This window comes from Passer domesticus, chromosome 3, assembly GCF_036417665.1.
Source record: "Passer domesticus isolate bPasDom1 chromosome 3, bPasDom1.hap1, whole genome shotgun sequence".
Taxonomy (NCBI): domain Eukaryota; kingdom Metazoa; phylum Chordata; class Aves; order Passeriformes; family Passeridae; genus Passer; species Passer domesticus.
Genome location: NC_087476.1, coordinates 12,052,969 through 12,076,445, shown reverse-complemented (window position 1 = coordinate 12,076,445; position 23,477 = coordinate 12,052,969). Strand labels below are relative to the sequence as shown.

General features: G+C 36.9%; 1 long non-coding RNA gene across 1 annotated transcript in view; it reads right to left on the bottom strand.

Annotated features, from left to right (window-relative positions):
* Positions 1-459: 459 nt before the first annotated feature.
* Positions 460-23,477, bottom strand: part of LOC135297905 (uncharacterized) — a 34,101-nt gene continuing 11,083 nt past the window's right edge. Inside the window, exon 4 of the long non-coding RNA XR_010359833.1 lies at positions 460-1,234. This is a non-coding gene — a long non-coding RNA (uncharacterized LOC135297905). The remainder of the gene's footprint in view (positions 1,235-23,477) is intronic.

Here is a 23,477-nt window from a genome sequence, read left to right as displayed (position 1 = left end):
TCAGGTTTTAAACCTTTAATGAACTGAGGTACTGATAAGTGTCAAAATATAAGGGGTAATAAAACTTCAGTCTGTGAAATCTCCTAATAGAATACAACATCTTTGGTGCAGGAAGGCAGAGATTTCACCAGCTTGGTCTTTATATTATGTACCTACACACAGGTCCAAAGAGGTAACTAAATTCCATTAGGTTTAATTTAAACTAAGTGAAAGCTCCTGAGTGCCATTGAGAATCTGAATCCTTAATTTTATTTAAAGTGAAGCTTAGACACTTTTGGATTCAGAGAATTAAAGACTATAAATCTGGGCTGAGTTCCAAGATCCAGAAAGGTTGGAAAATACATATCATATATATATATATATATATATATTTTTACACACATACTATTCCCTTTAGATTTCCATTCCCCAAAGGATGATTTTTCCTGTTTGATGGAAACAGAATATTAAAGCTGTTATTTAACTTTGTACTGTCAGTGAGTAAAACTTTGGTGAATTAAAAATAGTGTATATATCTCATACCAGAATTGGTGCTTTGAAAAAAATTAGCGCATACTAAACAATCCTATATCTCATGAAGGGAAAAATACTGCACATTATTCTATGGAGATTTATTTTTTTAAGTGCTCTCTTAGTCATTTCTATCAAGACCAGGATAAATCAGAACATGTGTGTGTAAGTATTCACAGGAGCCAGAAGTGTGTCCTTGGAGTAAAGGAGGCAAAGGGAAACCCAGGCTGCATTGGGCAAAGTGTGGTCAGCAGGATGAAGGAGTTGATGCTTCCCCACTTCTCAGCCCTGGTGAGGTGCCTGTGGAGTGCTGTGCCCAGTGCTGGGCTCCTCAGTGCAAGAGGAGACACTGGAGGGAATTTGGTGAAAGCTGGCAGAGGTGATTAAGGGCTGGAGAACCACTCCTGTGGGGAGAGGCAAAGAGCTGGGGCTTCAGCCTGGAGAAGAGAGAGCTCTGGGGGGATCTCATCAGACAGGTATGCAGACACCTGGAGGAGGTGCAAAGACAGAGCCTGGCTCCTCTCAGTGATACCCAGAGACAGGACCAGAGGCAATGGACACAAACTGAAACACTGCAGGTTCTGTATGAACATCAGGAAAGACTCTTCCATTGCGAGGATGTCCGAGCTGGGGCACAGATTGCTCAGGGAGGTGGTGCAATCTCCATCCTTGCAGGCTCAAAAGGCATCTGGACATGATCTTGATCAACTGGCTGTGGGAAGCCCTGCTTGAAAAAGGGAATTGTAAAGGACAATTGTAATTCCAACTTCAATCTTTTGTGTTTATGTGGTGAATATACATACATACATACATACATACATATATATATGTAGGGGTTGTGTGTATATATGCACAGAATATAAATATTTGTATCTCAGGCATATCTATATTGTAGATATACACAATCAGCTTACACAAGTACATATTTACAGATTCACATTATATTTATTGTTCCATTTCTATCTGTATATATATGGATTATACTATTTTTTCCCATTTACATTTTGAACTGGATAGGAATTTTCTAAGGGAAATATAATAAAAATATACAAATTGTATACAGCTGGTTGAGTTCTATTTATATTTTATATGCAGATACTAAATATTAAGCAATTACAAACTGTGCCCATATTTCAAGCAGGAATACATATTCTAGCCAAGCTAATGAATAAAGAAATAGAATATTATGAATATGTCCCATATAACAGCTGCATCTTATATTTCTTGCCAATTCTGTCTAAGGTGTGGTTGCATGGGAGATACACTCTGACAGTGTGAGGCCTTTTACATTTTCATGGACAAATATCTGCAAAACACCTTTCTTGTGTTTGTGTTGTCCTTTTTTCCCCATCCCCTGCATATTGGCTTGAACTTTTGGCCATGATGATATCTGACTCTGTTGTGTAGAGTTTGATCTGCTTTTGTATACACTACCCAGAAAAACTGTTTCTCCGTTTAACCACATAGAAATTTGAAATTCATTTTTTGCTCCTCTATTAAGAAAAATGCCATCTTATGCAATTGAATTTTTTTCCACATTAAAATTACCCACTAGTGATAATTTTAGCAAAAGATGCTTGTCTTATTTCTTATTGCTCTTTTCAAAATTAACAATAATCTTTGGTAGTTAGAAAGTAATCAGTTTTACTGTATCTTCTATCCTTCCCTAAGGAAAGGAAAAGGAACATATATAAATGAGAAAATCTGCTTTTCATTGACTCCATCTAAATTCTGACTAGATAACTTCAGTGAATTCTTTTTGAAACATGCCCTTTATCTGATTTAGGTCTATTGTGAAGGACCTCACTTCCAGCCCTTGTAATGAGGTACCTACTTTGCTCTGTCATTTGATTTGCTCATTCCTTTCACCTGTTAATAAATATTAAGATAAATGCTTCATCAAAAGGAAGAGGGTGTTTGACTTAAATAAAAAGAGTTGGTCCATTTTCTAAAAGAAAATTTGTATTTGTACTGCATGGATTAGAAAATGCATACAACTATGTTAGTTTAATGTAGTAATTTATTTCAAAACAGACATTCATTCATTAGACATCATTATGTTCATCTGCTCCTAATTCACAAGTTAATTGCAGGTTTAACTGGTACCCATTTTTCAGAAATACTCCCACTTCTTCAGGGCTTATGTATTGTTAATGAGTTTTCTCTTTGGAGATTTCCTGTCCAATATCTTGCCACAGAGCATTTTCATACTTTAAATTGCAAGTTTACTTAGATTCCTTTTCAACCATTCCCTCAAAAAAAGCTCAAACTGAAGCAGCAAAGGAAATAAAGCTAGTGCAACAAAACCTAGATAATGTAATCAAATCCATCCTTATTCCAATCATGAAAGTAAAAAACAGATAGCCACTCCCTTTTGTATGAAAGGACATAATTAGAAAAATGTTTGGTGTTGTACATAGCTCTTAATTCTATTTCATGTATATTTTTGAATGAACTATGAAAAATATATTCAGGTTTATGTAACATAATGTCTTACTCAGGATCTCCACCAGCATCTTCCCTCTCCAAGACTGTATGAAATTCATCCCAGGAAATGTAATTGCTTTTGTACTCAGGGTTTGGATGATAAGTATTAGCAATACTATTTAGAATGGGTCTTCTCCTTGCCAGACTACAACATATAAAACTAAAATGTTGAACTTTTGGAACTGTTTTGTTCTTTTTTTATCGGCTGAATACTGTGTTTTCCTCTACATCTTCATTTCACAAAAAGAAAAATGTGTCTGGAAGTGCTGATGACTTCCGCAGAGAAGGTACTCACCTATTGCTTTTTTACATACTCTATTTGATTATTCAATTACATTTTTTTTCATGTTGCATTTAGCTGTCAGGATCATTTGCTTCTAATAAATGTTAGGCCAGTTAAATAGTTTGTCAGAGAAATTGCACCTATTAATTTTGTCTAGGGAGATTTTTTGATGGCCTTTTGTACCGATATTCTGGGAGTTTATGAAAGATGTTATTGCTTGATTCTTTGATTGATTGGTGTAGAGTAAATATACATTCAGAGAGTGAGATGAAGGACATGGTGTGCCTAAGGCTGGGGAACAGCAAATTTAGGAGTGCAGGAAAGAATGTCAAATTTTATGAAGGATTAAGATGAAAAAATGTAGGGAATATGACTAGTATCTTCAATAAACAAGGCAGAAACCTCATGTGGAATAACAGTTCTGTGAGAACTTCATGCCACATTATTTCTAAGCTTTTGTCACTAAAAAAACAAACCACTAGAATTCCATGATAGCTTCCCTAAGAATTTAACTAAGAAACAAATCAGTTATTTAGATTTACTATTTAATTAATCTTCAGAATTTAGGTCAAAATTTCAGACAGGAGCATGGAGTGGATTTAGTCTGTCCAAATTAGGCACCTCATAAGTCAGATTTTAATATACCTTTTCCTTTCTTTAGTCCCTCAACAAGGGCAACAAGGGCAGAAAGATGTGGAAGTAGAAGGTAGGTACTGTCTATTCCAGCGGTAAAGAAATTTCCATCATCCATAAAGGAGGATGCTTCTTTACTTGCCTTGAACCTACTGTTGTTCACCTTACTGGCTTTTTAATAATTGCAGACTACCCTGTCAAAGAAAACAGTTACTTCTGTTTTGAAAGCATCAGGGCTCATATTTAGTACTGTTTATACAATTTTCAGTTGGCCAATTTTCCATAATTTCTATATTATCAATTTATCTTTAAGTGGTGCATAAAAAATTGTATGGGTCTGTTTTTAGAGGAAATTAGAGGATGATTTTATAAGCTGGTGAGCTGCAAAAATAATTTTATCACATTTTCAGTAATTTCAAAATTGCAGTTGCCTTCCAGCTGAAGTACTGACAGGTCTATCAAAAACACACCTGGGCCAGATTCACAAAATATTTTTGGACTGAACTGCATAGTGGCCAGAATATAGATATCTAGCCAAAATCAGGAGGCCACTAGAACCTCTTCCAGAATTTACCAGCTGAGGTTCACTTGCTCTTGAATGCTCCGGAGCTTGAAGAAGGGATGCAGACAACAAGAGGCAGATGTTAATTCACTGATCAGTCCTCTTGAGGCATCTTGATCTTGTCTGCAAAAAGCTGAAGTCTGAGAAGTATGAAGTGCCTTTACATGGAATAATTCCACCAATCACAAAAGCAGAAATATTCGCAAATATATCTAAGGTGCAGTATAAGCAGCGTTAAATGACCTGGTTTGCTTTTTTTCATAACACTTTTGACCTCAGCTGTATGCAAAGTGATCTGTTAGAGTGATGGGGAATAACTGCATTATTTTAAAGGACCTTTGAAGCTTCAGAAGTCTCTAATTTACTTGTGTGATGAATGGACCCAACCCATGGATCTCAGTCTGGTAGGATGGAAGAGAAATCCAGAGACCAAGTTGCAGAAGACAAGCTTAACCTATTGGCCCATACCAGGTGAGTCAGGTGGACAGAATGCTAATAAGCCAGGCTTAAATCTCTAGTCAGTGTGATACATGCACAGATTTACTCTAAATGGAGAAAAGGGTTGGTGGGAGTAATGCAACCATTCAGACTCCAGCAATGTGTGCTGTGTTCCCTTGGAACACAGTGAGTGGCATAAATTATGGCATTTTATGTGCTCGTTTCCTTCTTGAATGAATCCTGTTCAATTAGCTGGTCATTCAGGTATTAGACACCACTTTGTTTTCATCTGGCTGGGCATTCTTTCCAGTGAGTCACCATTCATGGGTGAGACACCTGCTCTAAAAAGCAAGATCAAAGTAACTATAGTGTCAATCTGTACTGTAAAATAATTGTTGTGTGAAATTACTTCTGGTAATTTACACCGGATATGAGAGTATCATTCACTTGCATGTTGGAAGATGTTAAGGAGGAAGCATATAAAATAGTTTGAACTGAAAAAAAAAGAAAAAATACTTGTTTTTTTGTTAGTTGTAATGCGATCACAGATTTTTAAATTCAGATTTTTTTTTTTTTCTGTTGTCGGTAGAAGATAAATCCTGATCAGGGAAGAAAAGCATCTTTTCTTTACAAGAGGTTAATTAAGGTACTAATACAGTTCAAGTGTACACAATAGGACAAAATCATATTCTGCAACATAATAAATTTGATAGTATATCTCAGTAAGAAAGCTAAAAAACATTGTAATGCAAAATTAAACACTTATCAAGGCCCAGCGTATACACCAGGCAACTAATTCACTGTCCTTTTCAGATTGATATTTGAGACACTTTTTTCAGATTTCTTTCTTTCTGGATTGGATTGTATCCATGCTCACTTTATCATCATGACCTTGGCTGAAAGGTTTGTAGTATTTGATGAATCTGGTGGGGAGCATTTGCTATTGCTTATTTTCTAAGATTAGGGAAACAGGTAGGAAATGGGTCAGTAAAAACAGTAATATTGCTCATAAACATTTCAAGTGGTCTATGAAACGTGCAATACAGCCCCCCATGGCAGGAAAGTTGCAACTAAATGGTCCTTGAGATCTCTTCCAAACCAAACAATTTTGTCATTCGGTGATTCTTAAAGAATTAAGAAGCTATTATTGTTCCTTGCTCCATAATAATTTGGAATATTTTTCATACTGCATGACAAACAGATAACAGAAAATATTTTGATCAGTGCTTGCACAGACAGATAATAACTTTCTGAGTTACTGGTGTATTAAAGATGCATTTATATTTGTAGTTGCTTCAGATAGAGTACCTTAAATCAGCACTGTATGTGCATTTCAGTCTAATAGCAAAGTGCTCATGAAATGTTTTAAAATTCTCTAATTCTGCTACTGATGATGCTGTTCTTCTTTGTTCCTTTTTAGTGTTTCCTGATATCCTCTTGTCTTTAGAAGAAACTGTTGCTTTTAGACCTATCTGTTGTTTTTTGATCAATCAAAGATTTTGACAGCTTTTTTTCCTCCCTTCCCAATTATTGAAGTGGATTAATTGAAGTGGAAGGCAGAGTGTTGACATTAATGGGCTTTCCTTTGAGTTTGACTGCCCCCATTGGGAATGAGTGATAAAGGTCCTGTATGAGCCTTCATGCACTACAGCTCTGCAGAGAATGGGTGCCCCGGCCATACAGCAACAAGAATTCTCATCCTGCAGTGTCACTGTCCATTTTGTTGTCTATTTTTGATTAACTTTATTTCAGTATTTCACTGGTCTTACCTTTCTTTCCACTTGGACTTTTTGTTTTTCAGCTACATTTTGTTTGTAAGCACTCAGAGATATGAAACCTTCTTACTTTCTTACTACAGCATCCCTATAAAAAAACAGAAATGCAAAGAAAAGCAGAGAATATGCAGACATATTATGCAGATATTCTTTTTGGCCATGGCTTCTGGGAAATCACACAACTTCCTCTGTATTACCTAGTCTTCATTCTGCTAAACCAAGACCTGTTTTTCCACATTCCTGTATTCTTAACTCTGCCAGTTTTACAATACTGAGAAATTCCTGATGACCAAGTTTCTTCCTCCATTTCCCTGTGGGTACAAGAAATCAAGACATGTTTTTATCATCTAATTAGAGAATTGCTGTAAATCTCCCACTAATCCCATTGCTTGCCATGTTTGCAATGACTGAGATACTCCTCTTCCATGTTTAAGGTTAAATCCCCATTTTCTCCATTCTTGTTCTTTTTTTCTTTCTGGTCTTCCTTGCACAATGCCAACTTGTGCTTATTTGCTGCACACAGACATCAAATACAGGATTGAAGGTATTGGAAAGCATATGTTTTTCTTGTTTAAATTTAGAGCTACAGGAAGGCAATCACAGTCCTTTCATGGCTAAAAATGAGAAAAATACTTTAACTAGAGAGAAAAACCAAAATTCCTGTAGCTAAGGAGAGACACCACATATTATCCCATCAATGTCTCTCTAGTCCTTTGTGGTGGAGCAATATTTTTCTTAGTTTTAATTATGTTTACTTAGAAAGAAAAATATGAAAGGCTTTCGTGAAGTAATAATTTGTTCCAAGGAAACCAGCTGTGAACAGGGAAAGATTTTGCTTGATAAACAGCTCTTAATCACTATCCAGTGATAATAGTCAGTGGCCCAAGAAGCCTTTCACAACAACAAGCTGCTAAGGACAAGATAATAAAATTCATTCTTTTAGGCAATATTTATCTAAATATTGAGGTTCTCCTATGAAATGTATGAGGATCTGGACTCTATAAATATATTAATCTATTAAATAATTAATAACTGTGTCTACAGCAACACAACATTTTCTGTATATTACTTATGCAGGAGTGGAATGCTATTTCACTATTTCTGCTTGTAAAACATAAAAGCTCTTACTGTAGAAACAATCCTAGCATCCAATTTGAAAATTTATATTTTTAAATTTCTTATTGTGTAAGCCCAGTATTACATTCAATTTTCTTCAAGAAATTATATTTTTGTAAAACATTATTTTAAAAGCAAGGCCTGCATGATAAGGAATAACCAACTGTGTGGAATGTTAATTTAAAATTACTGTAATGTAGATAAACAAGTTATGATATATGAAATATTGTTATGAATTAGTAATTGTGTTTCATTGTTTCTTTATTCTTAAGTCTTTGAATATTTCTCACAACTGAAGACGTCAGGGTTCTTCTCTGGACATGTGGAATGACAAATATTCACAGATCTTCAGGCTTTCCTGAAGGTGGCTCCATTTGATAAAGGTTAAATTAGACAATCCAGGATCAGATCTACCCCAAATTCTCATCAGAGTAATTGGTCAGAGGAGGAAAAACCAGAAATAACTGTTCATATAACAGGTATGAATAATGCCATAAGAATTTCCATAAAATATTTCTGGGATTTAACCAATGTGTTCTTGAAATTTATCAATTGAGCAAATACTCCACAAAAAATATAGAAAACAATCTTTGCCTATTTACAGTGCATGCCTCCATCTCAGTTCTGAACTAAGGACTCTCTTAACTAGTAATTTTTCTTTCTTTTTAATTCTGGCTGCTAAAAAATACAGGTTCATTTGACTGTATCTCATTCACACATAGTTGTTTCCAGCCTCAGTGAAATGGAGAACAAAGCATGTTCAGAGAACATTTGTTTATTTTAGGATAGTTCTCAATTCTGCCTCAAATTTCTTCAGCTCAGGATGTAGATGAAAAGATAAAATGTACAAAGCTTCATTTCAAAAGAAATTCTGAAATAGAAAATGGAAGAGGAAATTAACTTTCAGTGTACTTTAGATGAACTATAGCTTCAAAAACTTTGAAACCCAACGAATATGATTATATTTGTCTGTGAATTAAAAAACAAAGCAAAAGAACCAAAAAAAGGAGTAGTGGTGGAACATTTTTAGTCAAGTTAAATTCCAGGTTGTTAGTAGATAGTAACTTCCATCTCCATTACCAAATAATTTTTGAACACTGAGGTTTTCTGTGATTTTCTAATGGCTCAGTGACAAAAGATGAAATATGGAATAAAATTACATTTTTCCATTGCAGAGGACAAACATTTAAAACTCTAGAGAAGCCTAAGCTATGTAGTCAAATCTATAGAGTTCTACAAGATTATCTAAACTAGAATTTGTCTCACAATGCAGGCAGAGCATCTTTGAAAAACAAGGTATAAATTAAATATTTTGTGTTTGATACATTTTTAGAAAAGGCTTTAAACCTGCTTTAAGTACTTCAACATTGTTCAAAGTATCATATGCAATATTTATACGTGTTCTAGCTTCCCATCAGCAAGAAATGTCCTGTACATCTCTCCCAAATCACCTTTCTCAGAGTTTGGTGATAAATTAATGATGACACTCTAGCCAAGCAGTTAAACTTGTACGTGCAGAGCACTGGCATATGAAAAAGTGTTTGTCACTAGGAGTCAGACAAATCAGGAAAATAATAGCAGGGCTCATTGTACATGGCTAAATATATTTACAGGACAACAAAACCAAAACTTCATCTACAGCAAGGGGCCAGAAAATAGCTTTCTCTGCCCTCCTAAGGACCTTCAAACCTTTAATGTGGGCTCCATTAAGATAAATATTAGCTGCTGGCTATTTATGTCTTCATGTATGCATATACATTGGAATCCAGTATTTAATACATTGAGCACTAATGGTACTTTAGCTTTCCAATCAATGTCACATAAAATTCATGGGAAAATATGACAACATTTCACCAGAAGATGAATCACTTCAGTATGAAATCCTTTAGGAAAAAAATACTTTAAAAGATTTTTCTGCCTTGAGCTGAAATATGCTACAGGCATATGAGGAGTTATTTAGGTTGAATAAGAATGGATTTTATAGAGTGAAGAAAAGCTTTTTGGTTTCTAGTTTTCAAAACCTGGGGAATAGAGTCCCAAATGTAAGAATCTTATCCTGCACTCACGAAAGGCTCCTTAGAATTCAGTAAGGAAGGGTCACAGGTTGGGTGGAGAGATGAGAACTGGAATTAGAGTGTATGATCACAGAAATATTACTTGTTCTAGCTGTTGGCAAAGCAAGGTAAGAAATAAGGGGGGAAAAATAGGGAGCAGCCTTTCCATGTCACAGAAAATTTGGAAAGACTGCTACTTTTTAACAAATTTTTGTAATTTTTAAAAAAAAGAAATCTTAGAAAACTCATATTCCATATTTATCACCTCTGTAAGAATTTAGGTAAGCTTGGAACAGTGCATATGCTTATTTCTGAACCTGAAGACAGTTTTTTTTTCTTCCTGTTGAAAAGTTAAAATATTAATAAAAAAAAATATTGTGACTTGATGGATGTTCAAGGCTTCCCCTACTGTTGGCCTGCAGCACAGGAGATGCTCTTTGTAGATGTTTAACTTTACTTATTATTTTAAAGTTTTGTGTTTTGTTTGCTTGTTTTAAATAAGAAAAGGTAATTAAATATTTAGTAGCTTAGTCTTTTAGCAATTGCTTTTCTTTAGAAGAATATCATTGGAAATGTCTCCTCCATATGACTTACTCTTATGAAATTGCATACTTTTTAAAGCTAAATAAATAAGGAAAATTTAAAAAAATATTTTCAGCAAAGGCTTATTGACTTAACTGGCTTTATGTAAAAAGTATTGTGTGGTCTATTTCTATTTTAGTGGTACAATAACTGTTGCTTTTACGGGGAAAAATAGTCTGAATGGATAAGGATAAGCTTTTTATATAGAAAAAAAAAGAGGTTACTCAATAGTTTTTAATACTACTTACATTATTTTCTCCTTATATCAGGTTATGATAAACACCAGCAAAACTAAAAACTGCAGAATTTTGATTTTAAAATGTTGCTATAAAGAGGTTTTCTATCAAAATCAACTTATTTGGAAATAAAATATTAAACTCTTTCTAAGTAATTTAATTGGCAAAATAAAATTCAGTAGCATATAGAAGTTCCACATAAACATAAATATTCCATCATTTTGGTTTCTAGTTCCACTTTGCTTTCAAGATTTTTTGTCTTTCCTCCAGTTTGTCTTTCTTTTTTTCCCCCTATTCTACTGTGGAAAAAAAAATTATCAAAAGGGGAATGCAAAGAATTTTATTTAAAAAATAAAAGGTTCGGGATTTTTTTTCCAAATATTACTGCATTTAAAAAGTCTCAGTTTTTGATATATGTACAAGTTTGGAAATAAAAGTTTTCTTCTGTCTGAGAAAAACTATCTGGAATATAAGTAAAAAGTAGATTTTCAAATTTCAGTACTAATCATAGAATAGCAAATAAATTGAAATACTTTTTGCCTTCTTCCTTTGGATATGTACTCTGCATGTATATCCCTTGTTTGATGGTGTTTTAAATGCCTTGAAAATAATTTTGCAATTCAGAAATAAAATCAAATATTTTGGTTTTCTTTCTAAAAGTGGGAGCAGGAGACTCCACTTTTTCCTCACTTGCTCTCTGTTGGATTACAAAAAATATAAGGATTTAAATTTTTTCATAGAGCGATAAAACCAGAAATAACATTTTTAAAAATTAAACCAGATTGCAGGGGTGATTACAATAGAAGAAATAATTGTCAAATGTAACTACAAAAGGGAATGCAATTTTAATGAACATAATTCTCCTACTCTTAGAAATAAGTTTTTTATGCCATGTCATTGTTTGCAAGATTGCTTTAAGCAGCAGGATTTTTTAATTAATTTCTGCCTTTCATGGTCTGTAGAAGGTAAAAACGAGGGGCCATCTTGATTGCTCAGGGGAGTTAATCCAATTTATTTTCCAGATCATGAAGGCAGCAACAAATCCACCATGAGGTCAGGAAGCACAACAAAGTCATTCTTGAATTAATGTCATTCTAACAGAGATACAGCTAAGCACACCTGGAAGCTGTTTTGTGAAAATTTTTTATTCTTTCGCATTAAAAAGCTGAACATGATAATTAATTTTTCTTAACATATGAATGTGAGCATCCTCACTAAGTTCCAGCCTTAGCCAAATCACTAAAGGAGCCCAGCTAAGGTGGGGCATGCTAAGAAAGCGTGGTTTGCATTTGAATTTTAAAGGGTTTCATTTTCCTGTGTGGGTGGGAGAAGCAGCTGACTGTGCTCTTGCACCCAGCTCCATTCACATGCTCCTCTCCAAGCAGAGGCTCACAAACACTGCTGTCTGGGGTGATGTAGGACACAAGTGGACATAGGTTTGGTGCAGCCACAGCATCTGCAGCTGAGGAGCCTTTAACATCACAAGCTGTGCCACCACCTCCAGCACGGCTCAGAGCTGGCTCCTGCTTGCCCAGGAGGGAGCACAAGCATATCCAGCTTTAGTTATCACTATATCCATTATAAACATTTAGTTCTGGAAGTCTGAAATTATTCTGGCATCCTAAGAAATAAGAACAAAACTTTTTCTTTTTTTTTCAGAAGGAATATCAGCTCTATAGTTTTAAGTTTGTGGATGAGAACAATCTAATATCACCTGAAATCTACATGAGCTTTTGCTCCAGATCATTTCAGCAGAGAACTTTAAATAAAATCTCCATTCTAATTAGAAGAAAACATAATCATCAATGTTGTGGTAAACAAAGCTGACAATATCAGTGTGATAATTATTTTAAAAAATAAATAAAACATGTTCTGTCATGCTTGACAAATTTAATTGCAGGATGTTTTTTATATGCAGAGGTTGCAGACTCTTAGTAGTAATCAAACTAATGGTTTGTCCTTGCCACTTAGCAAGGTTTATTTTGTGCAGTGAAAACACAAGGTAAGCACAGTACTGGCATTTGTGTCAGAATACTGATAAAGCTGATATCCTTCCTACACAGAAGGATGAGACTGTTGGGAATACTTTTAGTTGGTCACCATTCATTATCCAAAAGATACTCAGAACCTGAGAAGAAGGTAGAGATATTTTATCCTGTCTTACATGTCAGTGTAAATTTTTAATTTCTTTTTTGACTGAATATGCTTTTCATATATGAATAGAAGCTATGGGGAAAAAGGGGAATTAATGCTCTATCCTATATGATGAGCACTGGGCTTTGAGACAAATGCATGAAAAAATCACAGTTATTAATTAGTTTTATCTCATTCAAACTTAAAAGTCCCTGAAGGAGTTTCCCCAAAGGCTAAAATAAGGATGCTTTAAGTCTGATTTCTTTATTTTCTAACTTGGAACAAGTTAGAAGACAAGATCCTTTTGGTTGGTTTCTTTCTCCCTATATTTTTCCTGATCTGATGTAGATTGTTTTTCCCACTCTTCTAATGCAGCTCTATGCAGTATCCAGCTGAGCACCCTACTCAAAACACTAACCACTCCTGTCATTTCAATATTGGGGAAAGACCTTCTCTTGGCTATACAACTCTGTGCAAAGTAGCTGAAATGAAAGTGGATGCTATTGTTCTTTCATATCATGATGTATTCACTATTCTTTTTTTCTGTCTTACAATCTTAATTTCAGCAAGCACACCACTGCAATTTTAAACACCTTTCTCTCAGCTAGGAGTGGCTTTGATCTGAGATCTTTCCTTCATTTGTAAAGAAGAGCTGTGCCTTTGACTTCAAAATTTTTCATCTTGCTGTAAATAGATTTCTTATTGTTAAAATACTACCCATTCCCTTTCTTCCCCATTTACTGCTTCTCTTTCAGGGAGAAAAATAAAAAGTAAGAATGGTGTGATGGCTTGGTCTGCCAATGGTTACAGATTCAGGGTCAAAGAAAGATTCTGTATTCACTGCAGCTTACATTTTGCCTTTTCTGCAGAGCAATGGGGAAATCTTTGTTCAGTCACCAGCGGGTACCACGTCTGCTGAAATGTTCCCATGGAGACAGGGCATAGCTGAGCACAGCAGCAAAGAGGCACCTTACAGCCCTTCCACGGGGTCTGTGGTTACCTTTGCAGCTGATGCAGTGTACAGCAAAAGCATCTCCCTTTAGAAACCCATCTCCCTTCTTTAGAAATCACATTTTGCTCGGAGTCAAATGCTCATTTCCTAAAGAAACCTTGAAAAACTATAAACTACATAAAGGAGGAACAACCAAACAAGTGTATAAGGATTTCACACAAATTTCACAGAATTCCAGTGATGCTTGCAGAAACTTGAAAGCTCTGTATAATTGAGATCCTTTTTTTTTTTTTGTGCTTTTTTTGTGTTTCAGATTTATTTCTAGATCTGAGATCAAACAAGTGCTGTCTTCTCTAGCATGAGATGACTTGGACCCAAAGAAATACTAACTGAGATGTAGGCATTCAGTTTGCTGCTTGGTTGTGGCATTTGAACCAAGTTTCATTCCACAATGCTTGCTGGAACAAGCTGCTCCTAGGAGAAAGACACTGGCATTAAACCTTGGGTTGTTCTTCCTACGCCACAGGTAGGGAAAAAAAAGTGTTTTTTTTAATAAGTGTGGGAAAGAAATCCTGGCCATTGGATTAATAAAAATCAGTAATAAAACTGTAGCTTGACTTCTTTAAGGTATTTTTTTAGAAAAAAACCCAAAGAAAATAATAATACTGCTGTAGAAAATACGGATAAAAATTAGTTTGCAATAGTTCAGACTTTTCTGGTCACCAGCATTGAAATGAACTAAAATTGAAGGTTTCAACAGAATGATAAAATTATTTTGGAAAAATACTATAAGACACTGCGTGAGTGTGCTTTGTTTAATTTGGTGAAGCAAATTTAAAGATGAGATATGTTGATTCTTTATAATTAAAAACATCAATAAATTAAAATAATTTCATTACTACAAGCATTTTTTAGGACGTAATTCCACTTTAAACTTAGTGACATTAAAAACTTTTACAATGACAACACAGATGTTCAGCTGCTTATCCAGCTCAATGTGTTAAACTAATTATCAGATATGGGGTCCAGAGGAATTTTTTCTCCTAATTAGGAAGAATTTCTGCAAAAGCAAAATTTACTTTTTTTGTAACCTGGGTCATCATCATCATCATCGTCATCTTCTGGGAACTTTATTGACAAAGTTCCAGGAATCTGGGAGGCAGATAATGCTCTCACTTCTTCCTGTTTTCTTCCTGTGGCACGTCATTGTCTTTTGGGTTGTCAGGAAGCATTTCCTGGCCCACGGAGTTTGCAGATCTGTGGGGGGATGCTGTGATGTCCCCCTGAGCCAGCTGCTGTTTGTGTGTTAGCACAACCAGGTCCTGCATGCAGTGACTCCGTGGCTCTTGCAGTGCCCTGTCACTGTGGCCTGATCACTGTGAACATGAAAACAAAACTACACAGGAGCCTGCTGGAGCCCATTTAAACATTATCTCCATCCACAGGTGCTCTGCTGTGCTCACAGATGTGGTCTTTGCTGGAATGTCTCCAGAGGGAGGCAGGAGAGTTGAATTCAACCTAGTGCAAGGAGAACCCCAAGGCACTGACTTTCTGCAAGTGATGCTTTCCCCTTTATGGTCACACAAGATACCATGCTTGAATTCAAAGAGTTCTGGAAGTGAAGGAACCCTGAGAACCATGAACCTGTGAGAAATTCCAGGTTTGATGCCTGTCCTAACACTTACCAACCTTTTTTCCCCCGCCCCAAAGAGCTGTAGTTTACTGGAGCAGTACTTTCATTTGCGGTTGAAAACATCAAGATTTCTCATCCTGTCGTGCTCTTGTCTCATGCAGTATTTGCAGAAAACTGTATTGCAGCTACTTAGGATTCTGTTGGAAAAACCCTAATATTGTCCACATTTATTTGCTACACCTTGACATCTCCCAGAAGTATGAATGGTTGTGATTTATTAAATAAGTCTGTGTTGTATGAATTGGAGAGTCATTCTGCTGCAGAAAATGCTCTTAAAATGAGAGCTGACTTGATGCAGCCTGGCAGGTAAGTAAAATCCATGCTGCAGTCAGAGATGTAGCCAGGGTTGTATGTATCAGGATGTGCCTGATCCAAGTGTCACAGAATGATTGGATCTTTATCTTTGCAAGACAACTCAACTGGGTCTATTCTATCAGACCTAAAGAGCCACTAGTCTCACATAGAGATGAAAATGGACAAATATATTAAAGGAATCATTTTGATCCAAGATCTCATTCTGAGACCTGTGGAGGTACTATAAAATGAAAATATCTCTTTGTACAAAATGGTTATAGCCCTGCTTACGTGTTCTCAGATTGGTGACGTTCTGGACACCAGTCTGCATTAGACATACAGCTGAGCAGAGGAGAACATTCAGAACTATATTTCTCTTCAGATGAAGACAGAAATAGGTGGGTCAATATCACAGCACAAGTTGTCTTCAATCACTAGTAGGAGATTGTAATATCTGTCCTGATTTTGGATGGCATAGTTACTTTTCTTCCTAGTTGCTGGTAGAGTGCTCTTTTGGGTTGGGACAGGTATAATGAAACACACTCGTGTTAGTTGTTTGTAAGTGGTGTTTACACTAAATCAAGGACCTTTCAGCTTCTCACCCCAGCCCACTGGCAAGTAGGCTGAGGGATCACAAGAAGTTGGGAGGGCACACAGGTGGGACAGCTGACCTCAACTTTCCAAGGGCATATTCCAGAACTGACCGAAGAGATATTCCAGAACTGACTGAAGAGGTATTCCAGGCCAGCTGGCACCAAGCTCAGTATATAAACCAGGAGGCTGTTCAGAGCCATGGCATTTGTTGTCATCAGTCAGTGCTAGGTGGGATGGAGCCCTGCTTTCCTGGGCTGAGCTACTGCCTGTCCATGAAAAGTGGTGAATGAATTCCTTGCTTTGCTTCGCTTTGCATTTTTTGCTCTTCTGATTATATTCTCCATTCTGATGCATGGGAAAGGAATGAGTGGCTCTGTGGGACTTGGATGCCAGCTGAGGTCAAACACCATCCTGTTCTCAGAGCTTCTCTCTGAAGAGTAAAAGAAACCAAAGAACTAATCACAAGCAAAACTGTGCCTTTTTCTTCCCTTTTACAGGCAACCAGGTGCAGAGAGTGCCTGACCCTTGTGTCTGTTTAGTGTGGAGTAACTGTGCCTTCACTGCTTGAACACAGGCATGGTTTCTGCTCAGCTTTGCAGTGAAATTCAACAACCATCTTGAGCTGAAAAATTACACAAGGACTTCCAGGATCAAACTTATTATGCATTCAGTATCCCAATACTCCATCTGCTGTTTCCTTGTTCCATATCCCATTAACAAATGCCAAGCTGCAGATTGTTTTTCACATAGTAATGAGCTGCATAAGTATGTAAACAAAACAAAAGTTATATATTTCTGTTAGAACAAGTGCCAAGAACACCTCCTGTTGCAACACTACTAATGACAGGATAGCAACAGTGGAATGAAAAGAGTAATTTGTAGTATTCCCAGGTCAGCTGCACACATGGTTTCTCCAAAATAAGTAAGTGAGGCAATTTATTCCATACTTAAAATGCACCAGATTCATTCCTGCTTTAATTGCAGTAGCCTCAGTGGATCTGTATCATGGAAGAATTTGGCCTTGTGGTTGGAAATCTTCCTACAGATGGTGGTAAAAAAAAAAAGGTGAACAGCATAAATAATGTCATTATCCCAATTAACTGGAATTGATTAATTCATCCATCCATTTCCCAAGTGATTATCTCCAATTAAAATAATTGCCTGGATAACATTCCACTGCTAGATCCCTGGATGCAACAGAGATTTCCAAACAGCATTTTACTCATATTCCAGTACAACCACCAATACCTGGCAGCAGGGAAACACTTTTCAATTTGCTGTAGTTCAACACAAGGACAGAGGAAGGTTTGGAATATCTAAGAAACACAGACTCATGTATTATTATTTGTGTAAGCACAGTTACTGTGGCATGGGACTTGAGTTGCAGAATGCAAGGGGATGGTGCCTGCTGTAAAGAGGTGATATTTATGAGTAAGCACAGATGCATGAGGAGCACAAAGAAACCATGAGATAATATCAGTAGGCATAGCAGCCTCTCACTGTAATATATTTTTGTAGGCATCACAGTAATGGATGTTTTTTTTCAACCACATCCCTGAAGGTAGGCAGCTCTGTTGACGCTCACAAAGAGATGCTTCCAGCTGTGAAAGTGATAAAAAGTCTGATGACACCTGTCTGAAAACGTAAAACATGAGCAGAGGAGCTTGACACCCCAGAATGACCAAGGGTAAGATTCTACTTTCTGATTGTGATTAGAAGATGATGGGTGTGACAGGGATGCCTTGAAAAGGCAGTTTGTGAAATTGCATGTGAAGTGTGAGAAAGATATAGAGTAGTAATTTAAAGAAAGTGATAACAAGCTCAAATGAGCTGGGTATGAGGAGGATGCCTGTAGCCACAGTATAGCATCTGCTAAGTTCAGAGAAAAGGCTGTTCTAAAAAATGTGAGAGTATGCTTAGATGTATGCATAGATGGAGATGAGAAACTGTATTTAAGGGATGTTTTGTATAGAAAATATGCAAAATTCAAGTTTGAACCCAAAAGCCTTAAACTCAGAGCTGTATATAATGTTAAATTACTGGGCTGCTTAATCACTCATTTCAGTAGCTGGGCACACTTTTACGAACATTAGTTAGGAGACATGGTGACAGCAAAGACTGCAAGAAAAATGTTGCCTGTTTTTTGGATTGGTTGATTAGGAGGGATGAGGTAGTGAATCATAGAATCATAGATGTGCTGAGTTGGAAGGGAAACCTCATCATAATTGAGTCCAACTCAATTATGGTCTCTGGTCTCTCCCTACAAAGGACAGGGATCTTGGCCCTCCCCAGGGATCCCATTATAATCCTGAGAGTATTGCCCAAACACTTATTGAACTCAGGTAGACTTGGGACTGCGACCACTTCCCTGGGAAGTCTGTTCCAGGGAGTGCTCAACTTCACTCTCTGGGGAAGAACCTCTTCCTGATATCCAACTTAAACTCCTTCTGACTCAGCTTCATGGCATTTTCTCAGGTCCTGTCATTCTCATCACAGAGCAGAGATCAGTGTCTGCCTCTCCTCTTCCCCTCACAAGAAGCTGTGACTGCAGTGAGGTCTGCCCTCAGTCTCCTCCAGGCTGAACAGACCAAGTGACCTCAGCCACTCCTCACACGGCTTCTCCTCAGGGCCCTTCACCATCTTTGTTGCCCTCCCTTGGATTAAGCCTCCCAGTGGCCTAACTTATTGTTTACATTGTGGCACCCAAAACTGTCCCCAGCACTGGAGGTGAGGTCACCTCTGCAGAGCAGAGCAGAGCAGAGCAGAGCAGAGCAGGACAATCCTGTCCCTTGCCCGGCTGGAGATGCTGGGCCTGAAGCCTCCAGGACAGGGTTGGCCAAGAATTGAAGCCAAACATACAAACAAAAAAAAAAAAGTTTTGTTTTGTTTTGAAATTTTGCTAGCACAAATTTTGTTTGTTGTTTGTGATATTAAATTCCCAAACAGCATTTTGTGAGCAGAAAATGTCAATGGACCTATAGCTCAACAGAAGACAGGAAGGGGGCAGTTTCACCAAGAAAGGAGCTGAAAAAGCCTAGAGACTGAAGCAGTTTATTGGAAATCCTGGCTAAAATTCTTTGTCTGCCTGAGGAAAATGAGCCAAGGTATCCTACGATGCAACCAATGGTCTAACACCTTTTTCTTATTGTCAGTTTGGTTTATTTAAAGACTCCTCATTGTCTACAGCAGGGCTTGAAAGCCCTTAAGCTTCAAGGTTGGAGTCTTAACTGCTCAGGCAGAGGCATGGAATAAGGAACATTTTCAACAGCTGTGAAGGAATGATAGACAAGGACACAAACCGGAATGTATCTCACGCTGTGGTGACCAGAGCAGTCTCTAGATGGGTGGGAGGCTCCAGTTCAGATCTTTGCCCATAAACAAAGTTCACATAGTGATTAAATTAATACAGAATAGCTATCAAAAGTGCAGAAGTGAACTGATATCTCTTTGAATGGAGCAAAGCAGGTCACAGAGGAGGTATGCAAAAGCAGTGGTATTCAAAAGGCAGACTGGTGCTTTCTCCTATAGTTTCAGGAATACAGTCACAAAACTGTCTTCATATAAAGCTGACATCCATTTCAGAGCAGCTGAATCTGTATTTTTCTGCCATTTCTATTATTACATTTTCATGGGAAGTACCCTGTTCTAAATGGAATAATTTTTCAGACAATTGAAAAGTTGACACTTGAAACTTTTTAATACCTAGAAACTTTTTAGGGATTTGAGGAAAGGTGCAGTATTTTTAACATTATGCCAGTCAAATAATTTTCTTTTATATTTGGCTTATTGTAAACAACTCTTTCAGTTGCCCAGTCCCATTTTTTGAGATAACCTCACTAAGTTAGGCCTCACTCATCTGAGTCTTCTAAAAGCTTAATCAATTCTGTCAGCATTTAATCAGCATCTAAGTGGGTTGACTGCTGGATCAATAGTTCTCCACCAGGCCTAAGTAAATCAGATTTTAAGACATTTGTCCAAAAGTGCTCAGGACAGAGGAAATGTAGACACAGAAACAAGATAATCTATTCAAAGACTCTCAGTAGGTCTATGAGCCTCATACTAATAAAAATAAGGGTTTTTAAAAGTTTATTTCATGCAATCATGCAGTATAAAAGTGAAGATATTTGTTTTTATGAGAAACACATAACTTGAAAAACCTTAATCACATTAAATGGTGGAAGATTAATTGTTGGGTTTATTTACTTATTTTCTTTATATGAAGACATAACACAAATAAGCCCTCATTAGATGTCTAAAGCTCTAAGTTGAGAGTGATATATTTTGAATTCAAAAGCTAACTAAAGAATTGAAACTACTTTTATGTAACAAAGAGAAAGTATGTCACAGAGGCAGTTTGCCTATCTAAACTAAAATTTAGGATAAATTTTAAGAAGGGAATCAAGGGGTAGAAGTAAAAGGAATCAGATATATTGTTGAATTGCCCAAGGTACATCATGTTAAATCAATCCAATATTGTTCCTAAGAACATTTTTTAAAATTATTATTTTTTTATTATTATTATATGCATTTTAAATTACCAGGATCTTACAAAGAGACCTAAGATGATATAATTGAGACAAGAGGGAGAGCAATTCAGAAGTGGCTGGAGCAGAGTTACTACCAGGGTAGAGGGGGCTGGCAGTGGGTGTGTGTGAAGGAGAATTTCAGAGGTGAGCAGAAGTGGATCCAGGAAGATACTGGGTTGAAGGTGAATCTCAGTAGCTATTTCCTGGATGTAAGTGATAGCTAAAAGTTACACTGCCTCTTCTAAAGGCACACAACCCTTACTTAAGAAAATAAACAGTGTGACTCCTCTAACACATGTAAAAGCATAACCCTAACAACATATTTTTGATGTAGTCCCCCTTTTAGAAGAGTATGCATTGCTTCTTAAAAAACCTGTTATCTCTGAAGATTTTATATCCTGTTTCATTATTAAAGAGTTCTCAATGAACTGACTATCATTTTACATGCATATATGTAATGTGTATTTTGTCTTCTAATATGAGACACAGGTTAGCTCTTCAGGAACAGCTGGCTTCACGTCTTTAAAGAGTAACTATCCATTTCTAAGGGATTATCTTGTGCTGATATTTGGGTCAGGAAAAAGGAAATATTTGGCAGTCTTATAACATAACTTCCCAAAGGCAAAAGCACGCTGTCTGTGATAAAAACAGAGGAGACCGCTGAAAGATCTAGGATTAAGAAGCATCACACCAAAAGGCCAGTATGAAATGGTCCTTTCCTGGCAACTTTGTTCTCTTGCAGTTCTGAAAGTAGGAGTTCCTTATTTTTTTTTAATATTCCATGCAGATTTATAATACATATTTAAAATGTGTTGTTGAAAAATAGTTTAGAAAATGTGTTTGGAAAGATATGATGACATTAGGTAGCTGTCAGGCATTTAAATAGAGAAAATGAGTGTTTCACATACACCTGCAAGGGTGGGTAGGAGTCACATTTTGTCTGATTTACCATTGCATTCTGCATCACTTGACACCATGAACTTGACTTAAACATTTGGTGACTGACAACATTTGGAAAATTATTGTCCTTGTTTCTATGAGGAGGCCTAAGGTCCCAAAGTGCCTTTATGGCAGTAAGACCAAGATTGTACATTTGCTTCCTAGTTCCTTTTTCCCTCACTCACAAAGGAGGGGTGGTTGGATTGTTTTGTTCAGACAATGCTTTGAAGGGTGGTTGGATTGTTTTGCTCAGACAATGCTTTGAATACTTCTACACCCTTCTTTCTTCCATGATGTTTCTTTTCCTTGAAAAGGGGCAACCAGAGGTTTTTCCATTCTTTTGCCTGATCCATGATTCTTCTGATTCTGGTTACAAGTTACCCAGAATAATTTTCTCTTAAAAAAAAACAAACCTTCCTGTCATCTTACCTGCTCCAAGAGACCCCATTTTCTTTCTTAATGGAGAATAATATAGCTAATTTTAAAGATAGATTTACCAATTTATATTTCAAGCCTTAACTTTGCTGTGACCACTGTGTCACCATAAAAGACACGCAGGTGGTCCACTCCCACTCTGTCTTAATAGATGCATTTATTATTTGCTCCTGCCAACCAGGTCCACTTATGCCTGTGGGAAGGCAGCAAGAACTGGTCCTGTAATGCCTTGTCAGTGAGCACTGTCTTGCAGATCCCTCTCTCAGCCTCTGCAGTTCCTCCCATTTCTGCTTTGTACCACTCATGCCTCTCCTACTCCTGCTGCCCATGCACACTTTAATGATGTGAAAAATAAGTGTAAGCCATTTCTCACTTAAGTCAATTTTGAAATTTGATGTCCTGTTTTAAGCAGTTATCTCTGTCAGAAAATTCAGGATTATAATGTTGTAGAACAGTGTTATTACTGGCAATGAGTGGCTGCGTGGGAAAGCATTTTGTCATGGCCACATCATTGACATTTAAACCAAATGTAAGGAGGAGTGGAAAAGAGCCACAAGAAGAAGCTCCTCTTCCTGTATACCTTGAGGAAGAAGACTTCCTTAAAAGAGTTTATTTCATGGTTGTAGTCCTTTGCTAGAAAGTTATTCTGACTCTGTGTTCCCAAAGGCTGATGATTTGCTGTGGAACTTCTCTCTGCTCAGTTAATTCCCTTTGCTGACACTAAATGCCCACCCATTTTTCCTGTTACGACACTCACAGAAGGCTGAGAATATGTAAGAATACAGCATCAGAAACCCTGCACACAGAGTTTAGGTGCTAACTGAACAAAGTGGAAGGATTTTTCTCCCCCTACCCTCATCTAGGAAGCTGGAGAGAGTCAAAATCCAGTCCTGAGCAGATTTAATGAACTGGGTGGAAATGACAGCTGTTGTGGTGAAGGCACGAGTGATCTCCAAGCCTGGGAGGTGACTGCCTGTGCTTCACACAGCTGTGAGCAGCAACAGACAGAACAGGATGTCACTCCTGATCTGTAGATGCTTTCAACCATTTTTAGAGAACCCAAAACAGTAGAATATTGTCAAACAAGCTAAAGATCAAACAACAGCAAATTTTCTGTCTCTGAGTAGTAACCAATTAGAATGACAACAAAATAATTGGCAAGAGTGAGGCAGAGAGTGTAGAAGATGGCATCTCCTTCAAAATGACCCTTTTTAATAACAGCAGCATCTTTTAAA